The sequence below is a fragment of the Leptopilina boulardi genome, unplaced genomic scaffold (genome assembly GCF_019393585.1).
Source record: "Leptopilina boulardi isolate dan_hultmark-lab unplaced genomic scaffold, ZJU_Lbou_2.1 LbouV2_140, whole genome shotgun sequence".
In the NCBI taxonomy this organism is placed as follows: domain Eukaryota; kingdom Metazoa; phylum Arthropoda; class Insecta; order Hymenoptera; family Figitidae; genus Leptopilina; species Leptopilina boulardi.
In genome coordinates this window covers 511,930-521,035 of record NW_026137686.1, presented here as the reverse complement: position 1 = coordinate 521,035, position 9,106 = coordinate 511,930, and positions in this window count along the sequence as shown.

Below are 9,106 nucleotides of genomic sequence, written 5' to 3'. Positions count from 1 at the left end.
CGTTACGGTGAATTATTTTTTTCTTACCATGAATTCTTTTCTCTTAAACATTTGAATTGAGGTTTGTTTATTCGAGTTTGCATTATAAATGAATAAGAATAAATGTTTCGAAGTCTAAAAAAACCGATTTGGAATAAGAAATATATAATCAGAGAGGAATTGAGAGTAAGCACGTAATGCAAATCGCGCTTTTCTATTAAAGTCTGCCCCCTCGCGGTCAAAATATCGAAGCTTAGGTGGTTAGCTATATATATTCCTTAAATCGGTGAGGCTACACACATACGCATAATGTAATGGCTAAGCCGAATGACGTTCGGAATTGATCGGGCGGGCTCGTGTATCTTTGCGTGAATTAGAGAAACAAACTGAAAACGAACCGTGCGGGCCTCATCCAATGTTTTGACTTTTTTTCAGATAAAGTATATGAACCGGTTTTTGAAACAATTCACTAACCGACAATATTTTTAAGGTTAAATTTAGAAATATTAATTTAAATTAGTAATTAAAATACAATTTTAATTTATTATTTAAATTTCATTTTAAGGAAGTTCTCTCGCAAACAGAAATGACGAAGAGTTAATTATCAAACTTGATAAACTGATAGATAATGGTTTAAAGAAGATGTAGTTAAATTTTTAGAGGTCTAGGTGGATTTTGACAAAAGATATAAATAATTTTCTCTTTTCACATTTAACACGGGTTCTTATGGGAAATTGAATTTTTTGGTCTTAAATCTCAAATTGTGAAAAATCTGACGAAAAGATATTACTAGAACTTTATATACATAAAGTTTAATAGCCAATGTTCACTTACTTTTAATAAAATTGATCAGACCTGGCTTAGGAGACTCACAATTAATTATTTTGTCTAAAAAAACACCGTATTTTGACAATCCGAAATTACTTAGCACAACGCTTGGCAACGTTGCGTCTTGTAGGTTAGGTATAGAAAAAGCGCGAAATTTGAAAGTAATATAAGTAGTATATACATATAATAGTATATTCTTCAAAGATTCATAATAATGAATAATAATTTGAATTTGCTTATAAAAAATTAAGATTTTTAAAATAATTAATTATTATTATTATTATTTAACGAAAATAAATCATACAATAGCAGACGACACGAAACGGAACGGGGGAAATATAATCCAACGTTGCCAAGCGTTGAGCTAGTACTACGTGATACAAATGAAAACTTAAATGGGCATTGATTTGACTGACGTTGGAGGGGGAGAACTTCCTTAAATTTTTATAAAATTTAGAATTCTAAATGTTCTCTCTTCGAATGCATAGTTGAATAAGTACGAAATTCGTTTTCAATAAATCTTATCATAATTATTATAAATTTTTAATTAAAAAATGTTTTTCTTAAACGTATGGGTGATTTCACGTGAGATTTCAGTCGACCCTTTAATTTCAGCTAAATATAATTTTTTCGTGTTCTGTAGTGAAAAAAAGATACTTTCTTTATGCAAATTTTCGAGTTATAAATTTTCAAAATTTTAGTTTTGTAAATGTAGACAAAAAACTGGATTTTTTCAATTTTTGCCAAGAGAAGAAAAGTTCCAGTTTATCTTTTACTTTTCAATAATGTTAACGAAATTTTTTTTTTCATTTTTTATTAAAAAATAAAAAAATTAAGTTTTTTTAAATTGGAATATGATTAAAAAAAAAAATTTTAAACATACCTGAAAATACTAAGAAATACTGGAAATAACTAAGATTATAGGTTTAAATAAACATTTAAACACTGCGCGCAGCATTGTGCACATTTCTGAAAAGTAAAAAAAATTGTTAAATAGTTAAAAAAATTTCTTTCATTTTTCATAGTGAAATAAAATTTCAGGTTTCAAAAAAAATTATTTTAAGTAATTTTTAACAATTTACCAATTGTTTTTACTATTCAAAAATGTGCTAAATCTTCTTCTTATTTCCAGGTATGTTTTAAAAAAATCACATACAAATTAAAAAAAACTTTAATTTGTTTATAAAAAATTGTTACTTTTTTAATAAAAAATAGATTTTTTTAATAACACTATTGAAAAGTAAAAAAACTGACATAATTTTTATAAATATTATCTTTATTTATTTAATTTAGTTAAACATAAATAATAATGTGAAACTAAACACCATAGAATATTCTATACAAATTAATAATGTATTAAATTGTGGGTAATTTTAATAGGTACTGACAACAATGTTTACAATTTAAATTTTAAGAATATTTTCATTTTATTTAAAATTAAATCATTTTTTACTTGGACAAGCCCAAAGAAAAAATAATTAATTAATTTACAAAAACAATTTTTCTGATTTAAAAACCTATAAAATATTTTTTAAAATTGATTATTTTATTTATTTATTTTAAGTTAAAACATGTAATCTCTTGACAAAATGTTTTTAAATTTAATATTTTAAAAAGTGTAAGCTACTTATAATGTGTAAGCATTTACAAATCGAAAATTTAAAAGTATAATATGAAAAAAAATTATATTTTTTTATAAACTATTAAATAGACATAAAAAATTAATTCAATTTTAAATAAAATGAGAACATTCTTAAGAATTAAATTATAAACATTGTTGTCAGTATTAGGTAAAATTTTTAAATTCTAAAATTTTATTATAATATTACAAAAAATATTTTTCAAAAATTTTAACGGCAAAATAATAAAAAGAATTTAATTTTTCTTTTAATATGACTTTGACAAAAGCACATTATTTCACATTACTAATCTATGATTTAACTGAATTAAATAAATAATGATAATATTGTAATATCGAAATTTTTTTTACTTATTATAAAATAATTATGATAAGATTTATTGAAAACGAATTTCGTACTTATTCAACTATATGCATTCGAAGAGAGAACATTTACACGGAAAGACTTTGTGCATCACTTTGTGTTAAACTCGCCACGAGATTTTAGTAAACTTTTTACCAAACTCGGAAAAAAGGAAAGATATTAATAATTCGTAGTCTGACTATTAAAATCAGAAAAAAGTTACTGATGTACAATAATTGATTGTTGAGAATTTTAAAATTTAATAGTCAGTCGATCAAAAAATAAAATCTGAAGTTTCACTAAAAAAACATATACATAGCTTTTAATAGCGTGACTACTAAAGTTGCCATCTGAAACTCCATATATACGTATATATATCGACAATTGATAAGTAATGTAGAAATCCAATTTACCTATGAACGAGAGATCACATCTTAACCTAAAATCGTCTAAAATACAGATAGGGTAAACGATCGCTTTAACCGACGCAACGCAAATACAATTCATATCAACGATATCAAGAGGGCAGTTTATTTTTCTTATATATTAATCTCACCATTTCATTTCCACTTACGAGAAAATTTTTATTATGTTTAAACTTATTTCAAGTGCAATAAAAAAATTTCAAAAAAATAAATTATTTAATATTATTAATAAGGTCAATTTTAGGAAATGTCAGAATTAATTTTTTATGCAAACAGGATTATTAAAAGTGTTCGTTGTGTAGACATTTTTCTATCTATGCCGGAACTATTCAACTGCTGACGCTACACGGACAAGCTTCGCTTGTTTGTATGCGTGCTGTTTTCATCGTGAGACTACTAAATTGTAAACACGACACAATGAAAATGTCGTTCTTACAAATATAAAGAATATACTTTTGATATTCATTTTTTCTTAATCTTAATTTTTCTTACAGCGTTAACGAATATTTCTTAGCGTGACTACTAAATTTTGATAAAAAAGAAAACATTTTTTGTTGAAAACATTTATATAAAATGATAGTTTTCCGTTTTTTCCGAGTTTGGTCGCGAGTTTACTAAAATCTCTTGGCAAGTTTGACAGAAAGTGATGCACAAAGTCTTTCCGTGTAGAATTCTAAATTTTATAAAAATTTAAAATGAAATTTAAATAATAAATTAAAATTGTATTTTAATTACTAATTTAAATTAAAATTTCTAAATTTAACCTTATAAATATTGTCGGTTAGTGAATTGTTTCAAAAACCGGTTCATATACTTTATCTGAAAAAAGTCAAAACATTGGATGAGGCCCGCACGGTTCGTTTTCAGTTTGTTTCTCTAATTCACGCAAAGATACACGAGCCCGCCCGATCAATTCCGAACGTCATTCGGCTTAGCCATTACATTATGCGTATGTGTGTAGCCTCACCGATTTAAGGAATATATATAGCTAACCACCTAAGCTTCGATATTTTGACCGCGAGGGGGCAGACTTTAATAGAAAAGCGCGATTTGCATTACGTGCTTACTCTCAATTCCTCTCTGATATAATTTTTTAAAAAGAAATAAAAGTGAAATGTGAAAGATTTACCAACAATTTTACCATGTGAGTACTACTCATATGGTAAATTTATCATATGAACACTACTCACTTGATAAAATCGTCGGTGAATCTGTCACACTTCGCTTTCATTTATTTTTTTAAATTATATATTTCTTATTCCAAATCGGTTTTTTTAGACTTCCAAGCATTTATTTTATTCATTTATAATGCGAGCTCGAATAAACAAACCTCAATTCAAATATTTAAGAAAAAAGAATTCACGGTAAGAAAAAAATAATTCACCGTAACGTTCCAATTCGGTTTTTTCGCCAAACCGAATTCAGCTTAAGTTACCACCAATTCTTATCGCTTACTCCCAATTCTTTTTTTTTACTGGGTAAGTAGAACCTTGTACAGCGTTTATAAACTAGAAAAGTTTGCAAATAATAGATATTTGCTAACATTTTTTGCGTCCAAACGTAACAAATCGGTTTTTTCAAGATTTTTCTTTGGGATAATTACAAAAATTCGTTTTATTTGAATATAGGAGCTGGGGCAATTTCACGGTTTGAAAATTTGGAAAACATAAGCCCAATCCTAAAAGTTTTCGTTGTCCAAAGTTGGATCCATTTTTGTATAACTTTACGGCGCTTGAGGAGGGGTGTGCGCACAAAATGTACAGAAAATAGATCCCAGTTAATTTTTCTGTAACTTGGCAGAAATGTAGATTTTTGCATTCTGAGCAAAAAAGTTCTGTGGCAAAATCCAAAAAAATGAACAGTTTTCGAGCTACATGGGCTTGAACATGGCAAACATTGAACTTACGTGTATTACATATTAATGTTTAGTTGTAATAAGTCTTTTATAAATAGTTGTAACATGTTACTTGAGGGTTTATAGGGTTACCGAATAAGAATCTATAGTCAGAAACAAAAAATTCAAAATGGCGGAATCAATATGTCCGACGAATTTTTAAACAAATAATAAAAAATTGTAATAAATCAGTCAAAAATAGTTGTTGCTTGATACCTGAAGGTTTTAGGTACGGAAAACAAAAAAAAAACAAAATGGCGTATTCAATATGTCCGACGAATTTTTAAATAAATAATAAAAATGTCGTTAAAATTTGCTGGGCAAGGGATTTTATAAGGCATAAATCACTAAGTAAATACAATGTACCTAAACGGATGGATAGATGGTTAAATAGATGGATTGATAGGTGGATGAATATATTTGGATATTGGATGGATGTCTTTGCAGATGGATATATTAATGGATGTATCTGGATACATTTGTAGATGATTAGATGGATTGATCAACATCTGATCCATTAATATTAAATGCATCAAATGATCTTGCCTTGACTGTCTGGATCATTACGTGTTCTCGCCTTTATTGTCCGGTTCAACATTTCATCCTTTAATATGTTATCTGTTCATCTTTCTGTAAGCCATGTTTCCATCCATCCAATCAACTACAAATCTATCTAGACGTGTATTTATCCATGTATAATCCATCAATCCATCTCCAAAAATATGCATATATCTGTTCATCCACCTATCAATCCATTTATTAAACCATCTATTCATCCGTTTATGTTTATTACATTTACTTAGTGATGGATGCCTTATAAAATCCCCTGCCCAGCAAGTTTTGACGACATTTTTATTATTTGTTTAAAAATTCGCCGGACATATTGGATACGCCATTTTGTTTTTTTGGTTTTCCGTACCTAAAACCTTCAGGTATCAAGCAACAACTATTTTTGACTGATTTATTACAATTTTTATTATTTGTTTAAAAATTCGTCGGACATATTGATTCCGCCATTTTGAATTTTTTGTTTCTGATTATAAATTCTTATTCGGTAACCCTATAAACCCTCAGGTAACAATTTACAACTATTTATGACAGACTTTTTACAACTAAACATTAAGGGGGCATATACAGTCACGAGGCCAAAAGAAGACGCTTTTTCTTCATTTTTTTTCTCTTAAATGGTTCAATATATTTATTTAAAAAGTTTTGCATGTTATTAGTAATGTTTTAAAGAAGAGATTTTTATTTTTGTGTAGAAAAATATTAATAATTTGCTTAGTTATTAACAATTATTTTACATGAGTTTAAAAAATCGATGTATAGCGTGGACACGATAACAGATGCCATGATCATCTGAAATCAAAAAGCAAAAAAGATTTTGTTATTAGAGTCCTTTCTCTCGGGAGTGGACGAAGGAATTTCAAAAAAATTGAATTTTAGATTTTTTAGAAAAGTTTAAATTTTAGCTAGTGATTTTTGTTTAAACAATCGACTTTTTTTGTTGTTGTAAAATGTGTTCCTGTAATTGAAAAAAAAATCCTTCGTCCACTCCCGAGTAAATCTTATCTAAAAAAAGTGTGTAAAATTTTAAAAAGATCGGTTCACAATTTTGTGAGATATCATGACCACCGACTTTGAAAACACTGTTTCGAGAAAAACGCGTTTAAAATTTTTAAAGAGGATAAGACTCATAATTTTTTTATTTTTAACTTACTCAATATTTTCGATTCCAGGACCATAGTATAACTCCTCCAAAGTCTCTTCAAAGTCTAATATATCAGTTTGGTGCTGCCTCCGAAGAATTCTTGCCTCCCGCGTAGCAAGTTGCGCTTTTCGTTCGGCTTCAGATATTCTCTTCTCATCCGCTTGACAGGCGCTTCAAAATATTGTATCTCATACGATTTTCGTTCAAATCTATTCAAACCTTCAGGAGAAGTGTTTTGAAATGTTGTAGATTAATAAAAAAAAATATTTGAAAAATCGATTTTTTCAAAATTGTGACTGTATATGCCCCCTTAATATGTAATACACGTAAGTTCAATGTTTGCCATATTTAAGCCCTTGTAGCTCGAAAACTGTCCATTTTTTTGGATTTTGCCAGAGAACTTTTTTGCTCAGAATGCAAAAATCTACATTTCTGCCAAGTTACAGAAAAATTGACTGGGATCTATTTTATATACATTTTGTGCGAGGTCCTTTCATTCGACAGAATATTTACATTGCAGACGATTCATATAACAGACGTTTCATTGGACAGAATTTTTATCAAACTGAAATGTCACTTAACAGAAGTTTTATCTGACAGAATTGCCATTCAACAGAACATAAGTATAGCAAAACTATCATTGGTCATAATTTAACTTTTGCATCTTACATTCTCATCCCTGCTATATTTTTAACTTGTCGGTAAAGTAGATGTAGAGGTCAGTGGTTGCTATTTATTTCTCGCGCCAAAGTTTGAATATTAAATAATAAAACTCATATTTCATTTCATTATTAATGATAATAATTCAGATAGTTAAAAATTACATATTATTTTTCATAATTATTAAATCAATATAGAATTGTTTTTCTACCGGTAAATAACTTATTCAGCAAATGGAAATTAAGTATTTTAAAAAAAGCTGCAAATGCAACTTCAAAAAAAAAAAAAAATTTGCTACAACCCTGGAGGATTTGATTTACCTAAATTCGACCCAGCTGGGGCGAATCTAAGTCGAATTTAGGTAATTATCAAAAAAAAGCTTTAAATTGATGAAAATTTATAAAAATTAGTATTGTGAGGTTAAATGAACATTTATAGAGTTAATTTTTGTAAGAATTTCAATTATTAACGTGATAAATAATCAATAATCACTAGATATGTGCAAGTGGTAACTGTAGATTTTAAGTCGTTGTCAGTTTTCATAATATTTTCAAGAAATTAGTGTAAAATGTGTGAAAAAATAATTTATATTTACCGTGGATGTACCAGTTACCGTCCATGTCCCAGTATCCGTCCATTTTACAAATATCTTGTATAGTAATTTAAATTATTTTTTAACAATAATTTATTCCTTTTGGCACGCAATCGACTTATTAGTTTAAGTAAACAAAGAAAAGAAAATAATTTTTTTATAAATGTTATTTTGAAAATTAAACTGGACGGAAACTAGGTCTTAGGTGGACGGCAACTAGGTCTTAGGTGGACGGCAACTGGGACATCCACGGTAATAGAAATTGCAAATTTTATTAAATTATTTTATTATTTATCGAGCACAGTTTAAAGTAATTGCAATTTAATTTTAAAAAAAAGTTTTCTAAAAAGTGATAAGAACTCTACTCCCAGGTGGAAAAGTTAACATTACTAATGTTACTAACGTTACTAATGTTACTAACGTTACTAATGTTACTAACGTTACTAATGTTACTAATGTTACTAACGTTACTAACGTTACTAATACTAATAATAATATAAAATTGAGATTATTTATTTAAGTCCAATAAACCAAAAGAATTATTATTAGCCCATTTTTTGAATAAATGAACCTGAAATGGTGAGCATCGGTCACCAAGAAGTTGATGTTGGATTAACCGATGTCGCGATAATTTTTCACCAATTTTTCTTAGAAAATTAAATTGGAATGGCAATTTATGATCGACTTACCGATGTCTGAATGTTTTCTAGACATTTTCCTAAGGCAATTATTCTGACTTGGTGAACATTGAAAACCACGAAGTCGTTCATGGACGTCTTGTTGTCCAAATGATACATAACTAATTTTTCCGAGGACATTACATTGGAATGGTGAAAATTGGTCACCAAGGAGTGATTCAGGAACTTACCAATTACCAGATGATTTATGGTCCATTTTTCCAAAAAAATAACTTAAACAAGGTTAATACCTGCCACCAGGAAATGGTTGTTCCATTTTCCAATGTCCAGATAATATCTGACCAATTTTTCTGAGAAATAATCATTGTTATGGCGAACATCAATCAACAGGAAGTGA